At 40.0% G+C, this 24,670-nt stretch overlaps 1 non-coding gene across 1 annotated transcript; it reads right to left on the bottom strand.

Annotated features, from left to right (window-relative positions):
- Positions 1–22,795: 22,795 nt before the first annotated feature.
- LOC141634578 (small nucleolar RNA R71) lies at positions 22,796–22,902 on the bottom strand. The gene has a single exon (XR_012539305.1). It is a non-coding gene; the product is annotated as a small nucleolar RNA R71 (small nucleolar RNA).
- Positions 22,903–24,670: the final 1,768 nt, after the last annotated feature.

The following is a 24,670-nucleotide window of genomic DNA, read 5'->3' as shown; positions in this document are numbered from 1 at the left end:
GTTGATGATCAAAGATGAATCCCCATGCACTCGAAGATTCTTGATGCCTAAACCTACTACTTCTTGTAATCGAATCAGACAAGCCTCGTATTCTGCAGCGTTATTTGTCACCTCGAAGCCGAGTTTGACAGAGATTGGTGTATGCTCGCCTTCAGGAGAAATGAGCAACACTTCTATTCCAAATCCTCTTAAGTTCGATGCTCCATCAAAATAAAGGTCCCAGGAGTCTACATCGGTTTGGAGTATATCCTCATCCGAAAACGACCAGGTGTCTATCGTTTGTGTATCATTAATGGGATGTTCTGCGAAGAATTCGGCAAAGGCGCGCCCCTTTATAACTTTCAGAGGTACATACTTGAGATCAAATTCTGAGAGCATCAAAGTCCATCTTGCTAAGCGTCCATTGAGAACGGGTTTCTCGAAGAGGTATTTGACAGGATCCATTTTGGAGTATATTTTGACGGAGTAGCTAAGCATGTAATGGTGTAGCTTCTTCGTTGCCCACACAAGAGCGAGGCATGTCTTCTCGAGTGGTGTGTATTTGCACTCGTACTCCAAGAACTTCTTACTAAGGTAGTAGATAGCTCTTTCTTCTCTTCCTGCGATTTGAGCCAGCATTGCGCGCATGGCCGTTTCAGTTACCGTGAGATATAAACCAAGAGGTTGATCTCGTTGAGGTGACATGAGCACTGGTGGTTTGGCTAGTATTTCCTTGATTCGGTCGAAAGCCTTCTGACAGTCATCATCCCACATGGCGTGATCTGTTTTCTTTAACTTCTTAAGATAGGTTTGCAAATCATGGTGAGTTTCGATATGAATCGGCTTATGTATTGCACCTTGCCTAGGAATCCTCTAACTTCTTTCTACGTTTGGGGTTGCAGCATTTCGATTAGAGCTTTGATCTTAGAAGGGTCTATTTCTATTCCTCGTTGGCTAACAACGTATTCCAGGAGTTTACTAGATGTTACTCCAAATGCGTATTTCTGAGGATTGAGCCTCATGTTGTACTTCCGTAGCCTTGAGAAGAATTTGCAAAGGTTTGCAATGTGCCCCTCTCTATCCTTGGACTTGATAATCATGTCATCTACGTATACCCCAACTTCTTTATGCATCATGTCATGTAAGAGCGTAGTTGCGGTGCGTTGGTATGTAGCTCCGGCGTTAATTAACCCAAACGTCATAACCGTGTAGCAATAGGTTCCCCATTGAGTGACGAAGGTAGTCTTATGCATATCTTCTATGACCATCTTGATCTGGTTATATCCTGCGTATCCATCCATGAAGAATAGTAATGCGTGATCTACTGTATTGTCCACCAATATGTCGATATGTGGTAGAGAAAAGTCATCCTTAGGACTCGCTTTGTTTAAGTCTCTAAAATCAACACAAACACGGATTCTCCCATCCTTTTTGGGTACGGGTACTATGTTAGCTACCTAGTCTGAGTACTCGGAAACTTTGATGAACCCGGCTTTGAACTGTTTATCGACTTCTTCTTGATCTTGAGAGCCCATTCTGTCCTCAATCGACGAAGCTTCTATTTCACGGGTTTGAAACCCGGTTTGATTGGGATTCTATGCTCTGCGATGTCCCTATCGATCCCTGACATATCTTTATAGGACCAAGCAAAAACGTCTTTGAACTCGTGTAGGAGGTCTATGAAATTGGCCCTTTCGGTAGAGCTCAAGGTCGTCCCTATCCTAAGTTCTTAGGGTTCTAGTTCGGTTCCTACGTTGATGGGTACAGTGTTTTCTATTACTGGTCCCCCTTCCCCCTCTTGTATTATTTCTTTGGCTATGTGTGGAGGTATCTGGATCGAGTCTGGGTCTGGGTCATCCTCAGTACCATCGTCAACAGAATTGCATTCAAAATAACACGAAGAGTAAGCAGAACCTGATTTATTTATATTAAAGTTTGAGAAAAGTTGAAGCAAAGAAGCCATCTGTTCTGTAGTCAGTGGCGGTAAAGGGACAGCCGTTGGGACATTTCTTGAACTACTGTTACTATTTGATACTAAGTTAGGACAAATAAGGGAAGTGGGAATGACGACACGGGGAGACTCTCTAGGAACTTCTCTAGACTCCGACTCTGACTCCGACTCTGACTCGAATTCATCGTCTTTTGGTTCTCCTTTGAACATCTCTCCTTCTCCAGTGGTGAGCTTGAAGAGTCTTCCTTGATTGTTTGTCCACTTGATCGACTTTCTCCATCCTTTCTGCTGATTGGCGTTGATTTCTGTCCCTAGTGTGGCAATGATCTCATCTATGACGCTTTCGGCGCTCTTGATTAAGGGAAGATCCTGGAGGTAGACATCTTCCTCGCTATCCGTCCATATCCCATTGATCACCTCTTCTTTTGGGGAGATAAGATGTGAGCAATCTAAGGTAGATTCATCACTTGTTATCATCAGAACTCCAAGAGGATTCTGAATGTTGTTAGGCTTACCTCTAGGCGGTATTGGTAGGTGACCGTCTTCAATCATGTCTTGAAGCACATTTTTCAGTTTGTAGCATTTCTCTGTATCATGTCCCTTACCTCTATGGTATTCGCAATACGAATTCTCATCCCAGAACTTGGATTTCTTTTCTGGTTCGGGTGTAGGGCCTATGGGTTGAAGTTTATCCAGTTTCATCAACCTTTTTAGGGCGTTGGAATATGTGTCCCCAATATTTGTGAATTTTCTTGGTGGGGTACTCTTCTTAGATGGCTCGAGAAGGTTAACTTCATCAGTTTTGCTAGTAGAGCCGTAAGAACGACTTGTTGAGCCTTGATATCCACGACTTACCGTTTTGGACAAGAGCCCTTTACGGATGTCATATTCGATCCTTGTTCCTAGTACGGTTAAGTCTTTGAAGGTCTTAATGTTTTGGTACCTCAAATGACTTGCATAAATGAGCTTTAGGTTGTCCACGAATTTCTCCACGAGGGTAGCTTCATCTGGACGTTCAACAAGTTGAGTACTAGTCTTTCTCCACCTACTTAGGAAGTCGGTGAAACCTTCTTTGTCATTTTGTGTAAGAACCTCTAAAGTGCGCATGTTGACTTGGATTTCAGCATTATCTTCATATTGCTTGGCGAACTCAATTGCGGCATCGTCCAAGGTAGCAATTTTCTTGTGCTTTAGAGAATAGAACCATTGTTTTGGGATGGTGTTAAGAGATGAGGGAAAGATCCTTAAGAACATCTCGGGTTTAATGCCTTTGATAGACATGTAATCCTTAAAAGCACGGATATGGTTCAAATGGTTTTCATGCCCCTTGAATTTAGGGATATCTGTCATGTTGAAGTTGGTTGGCAACTTGGAACTCACGGCTTCATATTTGCGATTATTTTCCCTATAAATGTCATCCCCTTTGAGATAAATCAATTGTTCCTCCAAGTATTAGAGTCGTTTCTCAGCTGTAGTCATACTTATGGGAGGGTTTTCGTCCCCGAAGTTATTCACAAATTCATCAGACACTTCACTTTCTCGAGGAGGCATCCTCGTTTCCACGACATATATTCGGCCCTCCACTGTGTCAAGACGATCATACACTTGGTCTTGAGTGACTTGGAGACGAGCTAGTGCGGCTAGGATTTGATCATTACCATTCTAGGTTTGGTTGTGGCTCACGTCGCTTGTTTCAGACATCTTTGAAACTGGATAAGAGATCGACGACGAATAAAAACACGATCGACCATTCTAGCACACTTACTCGAAAAAGAAATGTTTTGACTCGTGAAGTGGGAGTATGCCACTTGTGTCAAGTGAGTTTTGAGGAAATACCAAAGTTTGAAAATGTTGGTCCTAGTCAACTTTAGTGTAGTTGTAGGAGTGGACTCGAAGTGAGGTTTTGAAATGGGTTTTGAGGCCCGAATTTTGACTCGACATTTGGACAGAGTTTCGACTGGTTTTGCCCTAATGTTAGGCCTATGTTTCGAAAAATTTTACATTTTAAAAGGGATTTTGATTTTACAAAAATCGTCATGGTTTTGTTTAGAAATGGTGATCACATATGGTACAAACATTATACAAGCATTATAACGGGATGCTGAGTGCAGTTAGAAGGGTTTTGGTTTTAAAGGGTGGGTTGCCATACCGAACAATTAAACCCGAGGTCTGTGGAGAGGCTCGTACCAAACAAGAGTAAGGCCGATTCCTAGTCCAGTTCCTCAAGTAGTGAAAGTCCTTGATACAAACAAGAGTAAGTACCATGGTATGGATGACGTCAATCACTATTCATCCTTAGGCCCAAACAAGAATTAGGACCGTTTAGACCGGACGATTAGTCGAATAGGTTGGGTTGGGCCTAGGAAGGCCAAATGAAACGATCTAGGAAGACCGAGTTATGAACACCGACACTTGTCTTGTACAAACTATTCCCTAACCTTGTTCAAGTTTCACCCTTTTGGCTACACGTAAGTGTATTGTCCCCAGCAGAGTCGCCAAACTGTGGACGCGGGCCCACGGGGGCGAAAAGCGAAGCAAGATTTTCGTCTTTGTTTGTTTTGCATTTGTGGAGTCGCCACCAATTTATTGTGGAAAATTGGAAACTGTTCGAATACCTCGTGTCATGTCCAGAAACAAAGTAATGACATGAACACTAAGCACTCGTTACCCTTAGCATTCTCTGTCAAGAATAACTCTCGTGGATGCCAATGAACACGGATGTTCACAGAGATCTGAAGTAAGGGGTGAGGATACGTATTAGGAAGCTCTTTTGATCGAACACCTATTCCCGCCCGCCTCGATAGCGGCCTCTACTAATGATTAGGGAAGTTTTCTATACTCGATATGTTGTCGATTATATGCATGCAATGTAACATCCATTAAATTAGTCCTAGCATGTGAATTAACTAAGTCGGTTAACACGTAATTTAACATACAATTAATGTCGAGGTAGAAATTTAGGTTGATTACATGTGAGAGCATACAAACAATAAAAGAAATAAAATAATAATACAATAAAGAAAATTACAATAATTACATCAGATTTAGTGATTTATGTCGAAAATACATTTAAAACGGATGGTTTTAGAAAAGAAAAAATAAATGAATAAACGAACAGATTATGGGTGATATTACGATTAATAATTAATTAAATACATAATTAATAAACTAGGTCAAAGCAGAAACGGGAGTTCAGGGACAGAAATCAACCGGGAAGAGGCGCAGCAGAGCTGCGTCCCTTGGAAGAGGCGCATCAGTCGCTGCGTCTGTTCCCGAGCTCAGGTCTGGCTGTGAAGCCGGAATTGCAAATCGTTAATATTCATTGGTGATTTTAATGCTTGATTATATTATTTGACTCGGATGGAAGTGCTTAACAGATTATTTACATGTGATTAAGGTCATAAAAGACGATAAAGCATGGATGAATTTAATTAGGACGAATTATATACAAGATTAATATGGTTATTAAAAATACAAGTTAATCAAATTAATTGAATTAATTAGGTTAAACAGGTTATTAATGATGAACTAATGATGACAACGATAAATAACAGATGAAATATATCAAAAGTGAATTCCAGAGATTCAATATTGAGGAATCGAACCTCTAAAACCCGAATTGATTTTAATGACGAAAACCCGCAAATATGAATTATGAGGGATTTAAGTCGGGATTTAAAAGTTGAATTAATTAATGATAATTATTGAATTACAGGTCAAAATTATCATATTAGAATTATCGGGTTAAAAGAAATATGAAGAATTGAAAACGAAACAAAACAATCGAATTATCAAAAGACGAAGGAAGAAGAAAGGAAGCAGGAACTGCGGCAGCCTCACGAAGAGGCACAGTAGTTACTGTGTTCTTTCTCGACGTCTGTCTTCTGATAATCCGTAAAAAGAGTTTTTAAACAAGGTTTTACAAATCGGTTTTAAGAATACTTTCGACCTAAATCTTACAATATTGATTACGATAATAAAGAAAAATAAACAAAAGAAGGATTTACACTCTCAGAATTACATGTTTGACGAAACGAGATTGACTAAGTTAACGTTTAGTGATGCTCGACTCGAATGTATGACGAAAGTGCCCTCTAAGAGGAAAACGAACAAAGTTGATTAAGTTGATTGATTGTGGAGTTGGTCAAATTGGTCGGTCATGCAAAACGAGGCTGGTACTCAGAAAGATCCGAGCTTACGTGGTCGAAAGTTCAAGCACGTAGACGCCAAAAGGTAAGAAGGTGGTCTAGAATGCAAAGGGAGAAGAGAAGGGTGGACACTCGCATGAGAAATATGTGAGACCGAAGGTCTCTATTTTTACTAATCACACGAAAGAACTAGGGTTTTCGGAGAAACTTTGGAAGTGAATCTCGAAAAGATACGAAAAATACGCAGAAAAGGACTGAGGAAGAGGCGCAGCAAGCACTGCGTCTCTTGGAAGAGGCGCAGCACCTGCTGCGTCCTTTCCTCAGTGGTTTCCTCCCGCGGAAGAAATATTTCCGCGTTTCTATCATGGAATAGCGGATTAATCTCGTTTCCTTAATATTTTGTGTGAATATTACATGAGATATTTTACCAAAGATCAAAAGATTGGAAAATATGGAATAGAAATATCCGGAACATTCCAGAACATTCTGACTCGGTTATTAGAAAAGGAAGACGATTTTTGACCCGAACTCCAAATGTACTCTAATTACTGCCAAAACGACCGTATCGGCACGTAGATGACAATTAAGAGGTAGACACAAGTGTTTGAGCGATCACTTGATGATAAACTTATGAACTGTGACAAATCATTCCGTATACCAAACATGCGGCCCAATCATCACCGGGTGGTTTGCGGGAGGTGTAGAAATGAGGTATCTACACTTATTCACAACACTTTATCATATAACCACTTCATCATTTTCCAACATTTCTATACAACACATTATCCAACATATGCAATAGAACACTAGTAAACACATAGCGATCCCATGATACCCCCTCGTGACCGGTGTAAAGTTGTATGTCGAGTTCGCGACTTTAGGACGTCTCCTAAGTCTTTGCATTAGCTCCTACAACTCCTACCCGGGTTCACTTTAGTTTAACTCCCTATGTTCATTAGGTTCATTGGTTACAGGTTTCAGGATCGTCGCTCTGATACCACTTTGTGACACCCCTATACTCCAAGTGCCTTACCAAGACCAGTTAAGGTATGAGAACATCACCATCTCGGTTACCCAAGGCAATGATACTCAAATAGACAATAACGAAACGTATTTAAATGATAATAAAGTTTAAAGCGATACAACCAAAACGAAACTGATAAAAGAAAATACAAAGGTTCTCAAATATTAAACCAACTAGCTAAAGAACAACGTTTGACATAGCGGAAGGCTTCTAAAATAGCTCGTGACAACTCAACCCAGCTATCCCATGCGTATCAATCATATCTGCTCAATAACTGCTCACCATCCTCGAATGGATCACCACAGTCTTTAAAAACATTTAAACGGGGTCAGTACTGATTACATAAAAACAATAGCCACAATAAAACAGGAACACAAACAGCTCAAACCAATCTCCAGTCTCCATCTCCAATCTCCACACAATTGACTACACACTAAAATGTGTAGCCCTGGCAGAGTACCCATCACAACAAGTACTCCTCGCCGCCTGTGGGGGACCGCAGCCATTCCCACCTAAGCCCCGCTCATCTCCATAGAGCGATAAACCCATGTTCATTAATGTGCACATCTCCCTTGTGACGGGAACGACAAGGGGCAAATCAAGGGCGTGAAGACACTCCCGCAAGTGACTCAACTCAGCCAGGGACGCACCCCGAAGTTCACAGACAGATACACAACCAATCAACAATATACAACCAACAACCATCAAAATCAAACCAACAATATAATTAACCAACAATCACCATCACAAACACCACACATTATGTAGCCAATAATGACTAGGGAATCTCTACCTGGAAAGAAATCACCATGATCGTCACAATCAGCTAATCACAATAGTTCTTCAACGAAATCATCTCCTATAAACACACAATCATACAATCACAATCTAACATCAACCATACTCCCCAAAACCCCCAAATTACCCAATTAGGGTTTCAACTAAAACCAATGAAATGATATAAAAATCATACTAGGAGCTTACCCACGATGCGACGGTCTCACAGGCGTAAAGAACTCAACGATCCGACAACTCTAGCCCTTAGGTTTTGCCAACAATGTGACGAGAGAGAACTACGTAACTTCTTTTTCTTTTGAGAGGTTTAGAAAGGTGAAAAAGTTATTAAAGAAAATGACGGAAACCTTTTATATTAAACTCCCGTTATTAGCAAAACCCGTCAAAACAAACCCGGGAAACACACTTACTCGATCGAGTGCCTCTCACTCGATCGAGTGCCACATGTACTCGATCGAGTACCCATCAGGCATACTACTGTTTCATATAAAAATATACTTACTCAACAGAGTAAGTTCCACTCGATATAGTACTCATAGACATAGAAAACCGTAGTATTACATAGGAGCAGAGTTTGCGTTCCTCTTCCCAACAGGCTTGGGGGCACCTCTAACAGACTTAAGGGCATTTCCAGCAGCTTCCTTCCTCTGCTGAGCCAAAATCATTTCAAGGGTAACCTTGTGCTTAGCAGATCCTGGAAGAATGTGAACTATCAAGAAGCAGCATCAGCAGAACAAGAAATAACATAAAAGTAGAGCAACATACCAGACGACATGGAGTCTTCTACTTCTTCTTCTTCTCCTTCATTTTCTCCTTCTGAGGAAGGGGCTGAGTCCTGTAGTAGGGTCGTAATGGTTCTCTGGGGAAATGGAATGCCAAAAAACTTGGTGAGGGATGCTTCCTCGACGGAAGAAGGGACCGGCTTGAACAAACCTACACGAAAAAGCAAGTGAGAAAAGTGAGCATCAAGAGGCAAACAGAGACGAGGGCATGCAAATACCTTTAGTAGAACGCCAAACACTGAATAAGTAATCAGTAAGGAGGGGAAAGAGAGCTAATCTCGACAAATATAAAGTGGTGAAACCACTTGTTATCATTTGGTTTAACCGAAAAAAATGATGCAATTATCTTCACCATCGCGGCCACGGATAGGCACTTGACCGTGACCAAGGGACCTAATCGAGAACAAGTGAGCAAGATCATGGAGGTCGACTCCGCTATCAAAGGAATCCTTCATGACACAAATCGCGAGTAGCATTCGCCAAGCGTAGGGAACCACTTGACACACGGCCAACCGGTTGTGGATTAAAAACTCCCGAATCAAGGGTGGAAAAGAAAACCTTAGACCGAGATGGAATGGATAATCATATAGACACGTCTACCCCGGCCTCACAAAATCGGCTCTTTGATCGGGGAGTGGGATGTGTACTACAATGTCGGCATAAAAACTGAACCTTTCCCTGATAACGGGGAGGTCGAAGGCGATAAAAGATGAATTGCATGAATGTTTCACGGTCAAAATGTCGCCGGATGGGAAAGGGTCGGAGGAGTCAGGAGGAGGATCAGAGGTTGAGGAAATAGATGGTGTAGTTTTGCGGGTCATGGTGAAATTAAGAGAAGAAGAAAGATGTGTACTTAGAAGAAGAAGAAGAAGAAGAAGAAGAAGAAGAAGAAGAAGAAGAAGAAGAAGAAGAAGAAGAAGAAGAAGAAGAGGGAAGTTGAGAGAAGTTATGGGAAGTTGAAAGGAGTGGATGGGAAAGTAAGATTTGGAAAATAAAAAGAGTAAATGAGTGATTGGGGTAACAAGTAGGAATAGTGGTAGAGTGGAGTAAATTGAGAGGGTTATGATGTGACATGATTATCATGTCTTTACAACTTCTCTGCACAGTTAAAATTCTTACTCAAATACATTTTGGACAAGATTTTGAGGGTATTTGTTATAGATAAAAATATGGTTTTATCATAAGCGACGTGGAAGGCAGTGGTTGGTGGATGCAAGGTCAAGTGGATCGATGACATGGACAAAAGGGAATCGTCGAATTAGACTACCAACAAAACACATGTGCTCTATTTCCTAAGCAAAATTACGTTATAAGAAGTCAGGAGCAAAATCTAGAGTACGTTGAGGAGCAGAACCCTAGTAGAAGCAATTATATAAGGAAAGCGTTTTCAACTAGAAGGATCATCTCATTCTACACCAACACATCGATACAACACCACCTCCATTGATCATCAAAAAATATCTCGTATCGATATTTTCTTTCGTTATTCTTTATGTTTGTTCGTACCGTCGCATTTCAATTCGTTCGTGGTTATAGATCGATCGCTGACTCACAACCCTAATTAATAACTCGGTAAATTTTTACAAAAACAAATACCACTTTGTAATGCCCCATTTACCCGGCCAAGGTTAACGGGGATGCTACCATCTCGGTTTCCCGAGGTAGTGCATCAAAAACTACAACTAAGAAATAATTATTATAAAGTCCAAAGTTAGTGATTAATAGAAAATAAAATCTACAAATACAAGATCTCAAAATTACAACGGAAGTATATAAATAAATCTACGCCATATCTATAATAACTATTATGCTAGACCCGGGATGTCAATGGCTCGTCCCATACCCCAAGCATCATCATCATTTATAGCACCATCTATACAAACCTGCAAGTCTAGCTGCTCCCCAATATGACCGGAAGTATATATGGATCATCACAGTTTTGAAAATGATTTTGACACATGAAACACACAAGTATATCACATGGTTAATACAAATAAACCTCAAATGTGTGACAATAATGATCGATGTAGTATAACCTGTAATACTCCGTATTTATGAGTCTTTGGGTACTCTATCGAGTAGGCCTTACTCTGTCGAGTAAGGGTGAGTTGCGTTTTAAAATAGTTTCAGACCTGTTGGGTACTCGATCGAGTAACTAGGATACTCGATCGAGTAAGGGGGCACTCGATCGAGTACCTTAGGTACTCGATCGAGTAGCCGGTTTACGGGGAGTTTTTCTCGGGTTTTGTTAATTATGCGATTAAGATATATAACCTTTTTCCGTCATCATTCTAAACACTTTTGCAAAACCTAATTTACTGTCGAAGAGAGAAAGAAAGTACGTTCATCATCTTAATCGTATTGTTAGCAAATCCCGGAGTTTGGAAGGTCGGTTTTCATCGTTGGTTATACCGTTGAGATACTTGCGTCGAGGGTAAGATCTATGTACCCTTTTTATTGTCTTTCCTTTAAGTTGGTTAAACCCTAATCTAGGGATTTGGGGGTTTTTGAGTAGTTTGTGATTTGGTAGCATTTGTATGTTGTATGATAGGAGGAGGTTTTGTAGAAGAAGCCTTTTGATACAGCTGTAGAGACCGTCTGATAGTTGTGCTTTCCAGGTAGGATTTCCTACTCAGTATTAGTCCCATAATGGGATGATTGTTGATGTGTTGTGGTTGGTTGAATAATATAGTAATTGTATTGTGACGGTTTGTTGATTGTGATTGTTTGTCTCTGGTTCTCGAGGCGTGTCCTCAGCTGAGTGGGGTCACTTGCGGGAGTGGCTTCACGCCCTAGTTTCGCCCTTCGTGGAACCCGCCACGGAAGGGGATGTGCACATTAATGGATAGGGTTATCTCTCATTATGAGGAGCGGGGATTTGGTGGGTACGACTGCGGTCCCCCACCGGCGTGGTTCGGTTCAAGGGACAATCATGATTGAGATTGTTGGGATTGGTGTGATTGTGTGTGTGCGACGTTAAGTTTCGTCTGCTTTATCTTATTGTTGATATATTGAGTTGTGTGATTAGTACTGACCCCGTTTAAATGTTTTAAAAACTGTGGTTATCCATTCGGGAGTGGTGAGCAGTTATTGAGCAGGTATGATATGACGCGTATGGGATAGCTGGGATGAGTCATCACGTGGCAGTTAGAAGTCTTCCGCTGTGTCAGACGATGTTTTATAGCTTTGATAGTTTTAGCAGTAGACCGTCTGCGAGTCTTCTATTTCTTTTTATCAGTTTGGTATTGCTATGTAATCACTTTAAACTTTATTTTCTTTTAAAGTTGTTTCGTTATTGTCTTATGAATATCATGCCTCGGGTAACCGAGATGGTGGCATCCTTATACCTGAGTGGTCCTGGTAAGGCACTTGGAGTATGGGGGTGTTACAAATGGTATCAGAGCGACGATCCTGAAACCTGTAACCAATGAACCCAATGAATATAGGGAGTCAATTAAAATGAACCTGGGGTAAAGGTTGTAGGAGCTAATGCAAAGACTTGGGAGACGTCCTAAAGTCGCGAACTCGCCCTACAATTTTGAACCGGTCACCATGGGATATGAGTCGGGATTGCTATGTGTTTATCCTGTGAATTGTGTACCTATATGGTGATGTGTGGCATGAATCAGTGGATGTATGTATGTGAAGAATGGGGAATGTGTAGAAAAGATGGTGATAATGTGATTTCGTATGTTGTTGATTGAAAGCATGTTGCATGATAGTTGGTTTACAATGTTGGTTGAAATTGTTAAAAAAGTGTATGAGAATGATGAGTAATGTGTTGGAAATGGATGAATTGATTGGAAAAGATGGGGTAGCAATTGCATGAGAATATGAATTTTGTGATTATGAATTTGTTTAAGTGACGAAGTGTATTTGTAATGTTGTTGTATTAGTAACATGGAAATAGGATTTGTAATGTATGAGAATGTTGTGTTACGAAAAGTTATAAAATTTAAGGTATGCGGTTAGTACATGACTAATGAGTTAAATAATATATGTGCATGATGGATGTTGTTGCTTGATTGTTGAAAATTGTAACATATGATTATGAATACTGGTTTTATGAGTTTTGGACTGGTTTTGTTTGCTTGGTTGTTGTTTAAGTTGTTTGGAAGTAAAATCAAGTAGTTGTGTTTTTTTCGATTATAAAGAGGTTGTATTTAAACTGTTATAACTTGAGATGCATAAATGATTTTGATGTGATTCCAATTGGAGGTGATAGCTTGTCCTTTTACGATTCTAACGATAGGTCACACGCCCAAAACGACCAAGTAATGAGTGAGTTATGACTGTTTTACGAAAACTGGACAGTGCTGAGAATTGGGGTACTCGATCGAGTAACGGGGCACTCGATCGAGTACCTTAGTTACTCGATCGAGTAGCCCTGGTGATTTGTTTTACGTGCTTCTGATCTTCACCTACTCGATCGAGTAAGTCCCTTACTCGATCGAGTGGCCTGTACTCGATCTAGTGACCCCTGTTTTGGGTCATATGCTTATCTTTTGACATTCGTTGCATATTATGTTTAATTCAAAGTTGTTATTTTACTTCTTTATGCATTGTTTTACATGTAAGTTGGTCTTGATACGTAAGTTACCCAATCTTATGGGGTGGTGAGTGGCACCTTATGGTGAGTATGAGTTTGGTGGGAGGAGATGAGCTATATGTGGTTGTGCTGAGAAGTGGAAAAAGAAAAAGAATATTGATGAGCTGATTGAGGCATGGTGCAAGTTTTGGTGAGACGTGGTGAGTGATTTATTCGCGAAATTGAGTGATGTAAAAGTAAGTGAAAGTGGGTAAGGGATGATGTGGGTTTAAGGAACGTGAGAATGAAAAGATTGAAAGGAAGGTTGGATAGTGGCAACTTGAGATGTGTAAAGAATTATGGAGTGAGATGGTTAGGAGTCGTGTGGGTTAAGAATATACACAGTGAAATTTCGTTTTAAAGGGGTTGAGAAGAGTAGTATATAGTGAACTTTATGGAGACATGTTGCGAGGTGGATTTGTAGACAGTGAGTGAGTTTGGGAGATTTGGTTTATTAAGAGGTGAAACTACGTGTGATTTCTTTGGGCATTTAACGGCATGAAATTAAATGAAGTTGTTTAAACAGTGAACGTTGATTTTATGGATAGGTTAGTGACAAGTGTGACCGATAGCATAATAAGAGAAGATCCATGGTAAGAAAGAGTGAGATGATATCGACATGAAATAATGGGATTTGAGCTTTGGCGGAATGAGAAGGTAACCGAAGCACTAAAGAATTAGATAGAAGTAATAAGGAGTTGAGCTATTAAATGGTATTGTTGAATGTGAAGAGAAAAGAAGAGTAAAAAGTAAGCTAAGGAAAATTTTCACCGGAGTTATGTGATATAAAGGTAAGGAATCATCGAAATGTGTGATATTATCATGAGGATGTTATTTAATGGTTATATGGGAGCTTCAGGACAACATGATTAATAATGAGTTTCGAGGAATTAAGGGAGTAAGAGTTGGTGGAGTATTTACACGATATGAGATTTTTGGTGGAAAGTTAGATGACGATACAATTAAGATAGTATTGGGAATAATGTTGAGGTAATTTTGTTGATGGGTTTGATGTTCTTTATTTGGGGATGTTAACCAAAGATAGGAGAAAAACCGTGTTGTTTTGATACGAATGTAAGAGGTTTGATATACGAGCAGTGGTGGTATTGTGGTGTTGTCACTAGTGGTTAAGGGTGATGATAGATAAGAAAGACAACAGTCCTAGAGAGGTTGATTTTACAAAGGCCGGATTGATATGTATAGTTGTAAAGGAGTATAAGATGTGGTTATACGAGGCGAGCGCTAGTGGTTGAATATTAATGGTATGGCATGATGTGATGGTTATGCGAATGGGAAAATATGTTATGAGGGGCATATGAGTTAAGCTCGGGCGACAGGTAACCTTTATCGAGTGGTAACTTACGTGATCAGGATTGACTAGTTGGATGTGATTATGGGTCTATGATGTGTATAAATGTTTGTGTGAGGTTCTGACCTCACGAGAAGCGGTATGGTGAGATAGTTATAAAGATGTTATATGAATGTTTGTGATATATGTAGGGTACGACAATCTGATGGAATGAGGCTAAAAAGGTAATAATTTGATTAATTTGGCATGGCTAGTTATAATTTTATGTGTATTGATAACACATTCGTATTCCATGAAATGGTAGAGATGATGTTCATGAGGTGTTTATCTGTTTATCCATATAATATGTTGCGTTGTGATTTAATAAAGTGGATTTGAGTAAGTTTTTCTTGTCTGAGAAGTTATGCTGAGTCAGTGTTTATGGGTTTGAGTAAGTTGTGATGTCTATCGGTGCGGTTGTGGTGCCTCGGGTGGTGATCCGGGCACGGTACTTCGTGTTGTGATGCGGATATTTTCGCACTGCGGTGCGGTTGTTGGTGACGGTGTTGTGATGCCGTCACCGGTTGTGGTGGAGTAGGCGGGATGATTATGATACGAGTTTTCGAAAGTGCATACCAGTTATACATAGATTGTTGTTTTGTTTGCTGTTGTTCTTTGTGAGTTTTGGTTGAACATGTAGACTGTTGTTTTGTTTGTTGATGTTTCTTACCAGTTTCAACTTGGGTGTGAGGGTAGAGTATGATATGGGAGAAAGTTGTGTATGTTTTGTTGTTGTGATGGTATAGTGATTTTCTGTTGATAGGGCACAATTGTAAGAGGTTGTACATAATATTTGACCTTGTTGTAGATGAGACATCGGTGCACATAGTCATGGCAAGTGATTCGTAGAACATGTGTGGTAATGATCTGAAAGCTGCAGGTGGTTTTAATCTTTCGTTGGGCCAGTGAGGGAAGGGTGTTTGGATTTAGTGTCTTGTTAAGTCATGTATGGGTTTTGTAGTGATGAAAGAAAAGAACTTGATGATCTTGTGTGAGTGTACGTAACACGTGTGGATCGTGATTTATGCTTTTGACAATAGAAGTTTTATATTATCTATATAGAGAGGTATGTCATGTTGCGGTAATGTGGAAGAGTTGGAGTATTGGTTATGCTAAGGGTTTTGCGGTATTAGTTAGATGGAGTGCAGAGTGAATTGAAGTATGAGAACTGTTTAAGTAAGAAAGCCTTGGAAATAAGAACGGTTATAGAAATGAGGTTATAGGCGGTTATCTTTGACATGTGGTGGTGATGAGGATGATGAGATGATTTAACTAAGGATTTAGTATTAGTGAGTAACGAGGACGTAACATTTGTCTTAAGAGGAGTAGGATGCGATAAAAGTGAGTTTCATGGTTGTGCATGTTGTAAAATAATTGGAAGTAGAGTGTTAGCATAGCGTAAAGGAGGGATTTGTTTTGTGGTTGATGTTATTAAAAGGCCATGGCCGTGCTTGTAGTAGTGTGATGTTTAGGAGTTCGAGAGTTTTGAGAGTGGCATGATGATGTTTATGAGTGTAAGTAAACTTCGAGGACGAAGTTCCTTTTAAGGGTGGTAGAATGTAACATTCCGTTTGATGTTAGGGGTATTTTGATATTGGATTAGCTCTGGGTGATGTATTACGGAGCTAGTTGGTGTGTATGGAGTTAGTGTTGAGAGAGATATAATGGAGTCGATACGATATCGTGAGCCATGTTGTGGAGGTAGGAATAGTTAGTGGGGTTGGTGTTACGAGTTCATGTTTGGGTTGGAGTTTTGTTTTGAGTTCTTAGTCACGTTGTTGTGTCTTGATCGAGTTAGTATGTTTGTTTTTGAGTATGGGTTGAACTTCGGGGACGAAGTTCTTTTTAAGGAGGGAAGACTGTAATACTCCGTATTTATGAGTCTTTGGGTACTCTATCGAGTAGGCCTTACTCTGTCGAGTAAGCCTTACTCTGTCGAGTAAGGGTGAGTTGCGTTTTAAAATAGTTTCTGACCTGTTGGGTACTCGATCGAGTAACTAGGATACTCGATCGAGTAAGGGGGCACTCGATTGAGTACCTTAGGTACTCGATCGAGTAGCCGGTTTACGGGGAGTTTTTCTCGGATTTTGTTAATTATGCGATTAAGATATATAACCTTTTTCCGTCATCATTCTAAACACTTTTGCAAAACCTAATTTACTGTCGAAGAGAGAAAGCAAGTACGTTCATCATCTTAATCGTATTGTTAGCAAATCCCGGAGTTTGGAAGGTCGGTTTTCATCGTTGGTTATACCGTTGAGATCCTTGCGTCGAGGGTAAGATCTATGTACCCTTTTTATTGTCTTTCCTTTAAGTTGGTTAAACCCTAATCTAGGGATTTGGGGGTTTTTGAGTAGTTTGTGATTTGGTAGCATTTGTATGTTGTCTGATAGGAGGAGGTTTTGTAGAAGAAGCCTTTTGATACAACTGTAGAGACCGTCTGATAGTTGTGCTTTCCAGGTAGGATTTCCTACTCAGTATTAGTCGCATAATGGGATGATTGTTGATGTGTTGTGGTTGGTTGAATAATATAGTAATTGTATTGTGACGGTTTGTTGATTGTGATTGTTTGTCTCTGGTTCTCGAGGCGTGTCCTCGGCTGAGTGGGGTCACTTGCGGGAGTGGCTTCACGCCCTAGTTTCGCCCTTCGTGGAACCCGCCACGGAAGGGGATGTGCACATTAATGGATAGGGTTATCGCTCATTATGAGGAGCGGGGATTTGGTGGGTACGGTGCGGTCCCCATCGGCGGGCTAGGGTCCAAAGGACGGTCGATTGAGATTGTTGGGATTGGTGTGATTGTGTGTGTGTGATTCGTTAAGTTAAGGTATCTTTATCTTATTGTTGATATATTGAGTTGTGTGATTAGTACTGACCCCGTTTAAATGTTTTAAAAACTGTGGTGATCCATTCCGGTGGTGAGCGATTATTGAGCGGTATGATATGACGCGTATGGGATAGCCGGGATGAGTCATCACGTGGCGCTTAGAAGTCTTCCGCCGTGTCGACGATGTTTTATAGCTTTGATAGTTTTAGCAGTAGACCGTCTGAGAGTCTTGTATTTCTTTTTATCAGTTTGGTATTTCTATGTAATCACTTTAAACTTTATTTTCTTTTAAAGTTGTTTCGTTATTGTCATATGAATATCATGCCTCGGGTAACCGAGATGGTGGCATCCTTATACCTGAGTGGTCCTGGTAAGGCACTTGGAGTATGGGGGTGTTACATAACTAACAATTTTTACTTAGTCAAATCCCAAACTCTCAAGTACGACGAACGACTAACGTACAATATCAATAAGACAATACTCATCCCATATGAATGACAAGGCAAATGGACCCAAGCGCTGGCTACTAATCATAAGGCGACCCTAACAAGCATGCTACTACTCACATGGGATCGGAATATAAGATAGACAAGGCAAATGGACCATGGCGCTTTCTACTCATCACAAGGCGGCTCTAACAAGCGTACTACTAATCACACGACAACAAGTGGTACTTAATCACACAACGAATCTGCTCGACCACATACACTCCCCGGATCATAGATGTGCACATACCTCTTGTGGCGGGCCCAGAAGAGAAGCCTCAACGGGTGGCCTTTAGCGTACGCCGCCGCTTAAGGAACCCAGTTACTTGTACCGGTCCCCCAACAACAGAGTCCAATGCCAAGTCAATCCTCACAACAATATCTCATTTAATATCTCATCCATGTAACATCGATAACCAACATGATAATATCTAGAGTCATTGTCATAAATACAATAACAACCATAATTAATACATAAACATATAATCCCAAGGATTGTGTAGGGAAAGTCTCTACCTTTTAGCATTTCTTCAAAGCTAGCAACAATCAAAGCGTTCCATGAATAAAAAACCAAGCAATCAAACCAATTCCTCACAAATCTGGTACCTATATGAACATATTAACATATAATCATACTCTATTCTTAATAAATTCCCTAATTATAAGATATATACCCGAAACTCTTAAATTCTAGGGTTTGTCTTATGAGATGGGTAGAATACCCTTGCGGTCACTTGTACTCGGCCAAGTCACTTCGAGGAATACGGAGTATTATATGTTTCGGGTCAGAATATGGGTCAGATCAAATACGGGCCGGATTCGGGTTCCCGTCGAAATACGGGTAAAAAAATACAGTAGTTTTTAACACCCTTTTTAAGATTTTATAGTCAGAAAAATATTTTTTTTAGAAAAGTAAACATATTTAAAATTAATATTTTAATCATATTCAATGTTTACAATTATTATATTGATGTAAGTATAAAAATGAAGTTTTTTAATAATTATCTTATTATTAAATATTATAAAAGTTATATATAATTGATTTTTTAATTGTATTTTTAATTTTAAATAATAATTATAATAGTTTTTTAACTGTTATTTGAAATATAATACTTCCTCTCATGCACACCAAAGGCAACACTTGTTTTTGGGTGGTTTTCGAGGTGGTACTTTTAATGTATTTTTCTTCATTTATACATGACTTTTTTGTGCAAAAAATAAAGTTTTGTGAGAGAATTTTCCATAATAAATTTATACATATAGGTTCAAATTCTACCAATGGCCTAAACATCAATCTTATATATATATATATATATATATATATATATATATATATATATATATATATATATATGATCTTGTGCGAACTGTGCGAACTAACTTAAACACCCCCATATGAAAGATAATTAACAGGTCCACGTTTCATTTCTAAACATAGACTCATCACGCATCTTCCCAACAGTCAACTACCCTCCTCTACTAATCTCCTCCCCTTCCCCGCAGTGAACTCTCGCCGGAGACGGACGTCTGGCCACCGTTCATATTATTGATCTCCGACGATAAGCCACACATGAGACTTTCCTCTCTCATACCAACCTCTTCATATTTTGACGCTATCGACGAGCAACACCGAGCCGCCACCACCTCACTCCATGAAGCAACCACTTGCCAGATCTTGTGTAATTTCATTTTGTTTTTGTTAGATCTAGAATTTAGATCTCGAATTTTGAAGAAAAAAATAATATGAATGAGTGAAGCACAACTAACTCCGGCGTAATATTTGGATGCGATGGTCGCCGATGAATAGAATGGAGAAAGGCAGGTCGCTCCTCGTGGGTCGCATAAGGCTGGCACCTTACAACGTGGTGAGGTTGTGTGGGGTCAATGGTGTCCGACGATGTCTTTGGTGCTGTCAGTGGTGGCGGATGTATCGCTGGTGGATGTCAAAGAAGTACAAGTTGGTCGGCGTCGGGGTTTTAACGAGATAGGGAGATTTAGACATTTGGAAAAAAACGAGGTCATCGTTGGTAATGGCATCGGAATTTTTATGCATGGCCAGTAATGTCGCCGAGGGGGGTATGGGTTTTTGCCGGTGACAGTGGTGTTGTCATCAGAAGGCGGCGAAAGTAAGTGATGATGGTGGGCGGTGACAGTAGTGGGTGGTAGGCGGTGGTGATAGGCTGGCGGTGTGATGGTGACGGCGACAATGGTGGTGGCAGGTGGTGGTGGGCTTTGTGGATCTTACTAGAGCGGTAGATACACAAAATACCAGCCCGGATACACACCGTATTACTACGGGATACATGTGTATTTAGTAGTTATACGATGTGTATCTACTAGTTATACGATGTGTAACCGAGAGTATTATACTGTGTATCTGAGTAGTTCGTACGGTTTGCACCGTACTTTAGTTCGCACTTGACCCCGAGAGAGATAGAGAGAGAGAGAGAGAGAGAGAGAGAGAGAGAGAGAGAGAGAGAGAGAGAGAGAGAGAGAGAGAGAGAGAGAGAGAGAGAGAGAGAGAGAGAGAGATGTCTAGGTGAGTCCACAAATTTGCCATTTGATCTTACAAGATGAATGGTTGAGATTAAGAAAAAAAAACACTCACCCAATATGCAATTAATGCTTTGTCTCTTATAATTTCAATTACCAATTTTCTAATCAATTACTTTCTGATGTGTTCATTTTATATAAAGTTTTACCCCTCATTTTAGCTCGGTTTTTATTGTATATCATACTTTAATTAGTATATTTGTCATCTAATCTTGTGTTCTAGGTGTATTGTTTGAATTTGTTATATTTTGTAGGAATCTAAGCATTTAGAGTCTTTTTCCTATTACATTACCATGCACCAAGTTCACTAAGCTATGTGGAAACAAGATGGACCAAGCATGACAATGGAAGGTGTGTTTCCAAGCCCAAGCAAGAGTGTATGAGACAATGCAAAATGATCCTACAAAGATCAAGCTGAGGATACTCTTTGGAAGCTCTTAAGTTGATAGATTAAGCATTTACCCGGGTGTATTAAGGGTCATTTATCACAAACATTGGATTCCTTCAGCATTTAAGAAAGGAATTAAGAGGAAATAACCGGATAACCACGCCCCTGATCAGGGCTGGCAACCCCGATCGTGGTTGACCCCCTATTGGAATTTTACGTAATGCCCCTATTTTATTATAAATAGGGGCCTTAGTCCGTCATTAGGGATATCTTTTTCTCACGTCTTCATACACTATAATAGCCTTAAGCAAAATTCTCTCATTAGTTTTCATATTTAGTTTCAATATTGTTAAGCTTTTGTTTAATGTTAAACATTTGGTTCTAAGTTAGTTCAAGCATTTGGTTCTCTTTGCAATTCAAGTTCTAGTTCTTTATTTCAGTAATTCTTATTCTTGTTTATTTAGTTTATATTTCAATTTATGTTTCAATAATTAGCATTTCAATTTTACCACATAGTTTAATCTCATATTTTATGTTTCATCATTTAGTTTATATCATTTCTAAAATCATGTTTAGCATTTTATTCAACATAGTTTATAGATTACACTTTAATATGAGTAGCTAAATTCCTTAGTCTAGGGGCTAGGGAAGTCATGCAAAATCAAATATGTAAAATGATAAATTAGGTTTATATAATATTGTCTAATTGTTTTATCACATGTTTGCACCTCAGCGTTTAATATTTGTTTAAAGGCCTTATTCATTGATTAAGTTTGTTAACTCATTCTAAAAGTCGAGAGGCATGGAATCGGATTAGACTAAGCATGTGTAGTAGGACGACCTAGTCATCAACGAGAGTTTCTCTAGGAGCCGGTCTATGGTGGACACTAATATCTTAAGGTGGGTGTCTCTAAGCCTAAACAATTGACAATGTTATAATTACCGAGTTGAACATAAACATATATTTACCTTTGCATGTGTGACCCGACTCCCCTAGACTCCCTTTTATCATATAATTTACATCTTTATAATTTTTAGTCATCAAACCAAACAACAAACAAAACCAAACGAAATCGACCTTGATAAGAATCTTTCTATAGCATTTCATAAACGCAATTCCCGTCTCCTTGTGTTCGACCCCTATTACTAAATTAATTTGTGTTTAGGGTAATTATCTTTGCATAGGTGTACTATAGCCTATCAAATTTTGGCGCCGTTGCCGGGGAGCACGGTTTTATTGCGTTTTGATTTCTCGATTTTTATCTTATTTTCTTTTGTCTTGAGGAACACTTTTTCCTTGAGACCGTTACTTATCATTTTCTAGAGATTGTTGTCTTATGCCCAAGTCTTCTCGTAGTGGAGATTTGCTTTCACCGGATTCCGAACCCGAAAAAACCTTTAGGAGAGGACGACGTTTTTGGAAAGAAGTGAAAGAAGCCGCTTCTCTCGTGCAAGTTGAAAGTGCTAGAAAGTCTTACCTAGACGATCTAAAAGTCCTTGAGGAAGAGGAGGTTTCAAGTTCATCATCTACACCATCACCATCTTCAACTAAAAAGATGGTGAAACTTTCCGATCACTCAAAGCCCACCGCGGCCATGCTTCCGGCCGGTATCACAACTACTCAAATTACCGCGCCGGACTTCGAGATCAAGCCGGCTTTCATTAGTTTTTCGGAGAGGAAGTAATTTGGGGGAAGTCCTTTGGAGGATCCCAATTTGCATGTGCAAAATTTCTGTGATTATTGCTCCATGATCCAACAAACGGGCGTCACTCAAGCCCAAATAAGGGAAATACTTTTCCCTTTCTCTTGGAAGTACAAGGCTAAGATTTGGATCAATAGCCTTGACCGCACCGCTTTGGGGATCACCAATTGGGAGACATTGGCTCTTGCATTCTATCAAAAGTTTTTTCCACCGGAGAAAACTCAAACTTTGAGGAGCCAAATCACCGGATTCCGTCAATAAGCTCTTGAGAGCTTATATGAGGCTTGGGAGAGGTACAAATATTTGCAAAGACAATGCCCACATCATGGATTGGACGATTGGTTCCTAGCTATAACATTCTACAATGGATGTTGTGCCGAGTCCCGAAGGATTCTTGATTCCGCCAACAATGGGCGGTTTGATCAAATTGACACCGATATTGCTCATGCCACGATCGAATCTATGGCGATCCATGATGCACAATATGTCAATTCCCGAAGTGTGCCACTCAAGGGTAAATAAGAATCCTCCGACAATCCCGTCTTGTTAACTCAAATTGCTTTACTCCAGCAACAATTGGCGGAATGAGATACTAGAGATTCCGTTCAACAACTCATGTCGTGTCCTCTACGAGTCAAATCATTATTTGTGAAGTTTGCAGGGGTGCGGGTCATTATGCCGCTCTATGCCGAGCTACCATGGAAGAGTTATGTGCTTATCAAGCTTTTAGAAAATGTTCTTATCAACTGGGTACATTTTTAAATCAATACAACTCGAACTCAAAATTTCTTCCAAATACGTCTTACACAAGCAATAATGTCTCTCAACCCCCGCCACAACAAAATGTCTATGTCCCTGAACAACAAAAGTATAATCCTCCACCGGGTTATCAAAACCAACAAAGGCCACCTCAACAAAATTATCAACAAAATCAACCCCCACCACAAAATGGCCAACAAAATAACCAAGGAGGAGGTAAACTTGAGGCTATGATGGTTCAAATGCAAAGGGAATTGTTGGCTCAAATCTAAAAGATTAGTCAATCTCACAATGCCGCAATCAAGATACTGGAGCAACAAATGGCTCATCTAGATCTTCAAGGAAAATGGGTCAACTACCACCTCAAGGTGAGCAACCACATGCGACCGTAAATTCTATTTCCTTGAGAGGTGGTACAAGCTATGATGGACCATCCATGACTTTGGATGACGAGGTGATTGTTAAAAAGACCAAGCTTGGGGGAAATGATAAAAAGAAGGCTAATGTAGAGCCTCTTGTTAGGGATCGTGTACCATTTCCCCATCGATTATTGATGCTTAAGAGAAAGAGTAAGCTTGGTACCCAAGAAAGTAATGAGGTGGTTGTTGAAAAGGAAGTCTCTCTTAATTCTAAGGAGAGTGAAGTCGTTTCTAAGAAGGTGGATGCTCCCAATGAAGGTGAGAAAGTGATAGAGAACAGTTTAGAGGATGCTCCTCCAAAGGAAGTTGTTCAAGTACCGCTCCCCCATCGTCTAGCAAAGCACAAGGAGGAAGGTAAGTTCGGCAAGTTTTTGGAGGTTGTTAAGAATTTGCAAGTCACCGTCCCATTTATTGAATTACTTACCCAAGTCCCTTCCTACTCAAAGTTTGTGAAGGAAATCATCTCAAAGAAGCGATCTTTCAATGAGGTTGATATCATTGCTTTCACCGAAGAGTGCAGTGCACTCTAACAAAGCAAGTCTCCCCCGAAACTTAAGGACCCCGGTAGCTATTCTATTCCTTGCACTATAGGCACATATACCATTGATAAGGCCCTTTGCGACCTAGGTGCTAGTGTGAGTGTCATGCCCTATTCCATTTGTGAAAAACTTAACATGGGTGCTTTAAAATGCACAAGTATAACTTTGCAAATGGCGGACCGTTCTTTAAAGAGACCTTTAGGTATCTTAGAAGATGTGCCCGTAAAAGTTGGCAAGTTTTTCATACCCTTTGACTTCCTCATACTTGATATGGCCGAGGACTCACAAACCCCAATTATATTGGGTAGGCCATTTTTACACACCGTGGGTGCGTTAATTGATGTAAAAAATGGGAGGTTAACATTAGAAGTGGGTGATGACCG

Source organism: Silene latifolia, chromosome Y (genome assembly GCF_048544455.1).
Source record: "Silene latifolia isolate original U9 population chromosome Y, ASM4854445v1, whole genome shotgun sequence".
Lineage (NCBI taxonomy): Eukaryota > Viridiplantae > Streptophyta > Magnoliopsida > Caryophyllales > Caryophyllaceae > Silene > Silene latifolia.
This window is presented reverse-complemented; position numbering and strand designations above follow the sequence as displayed.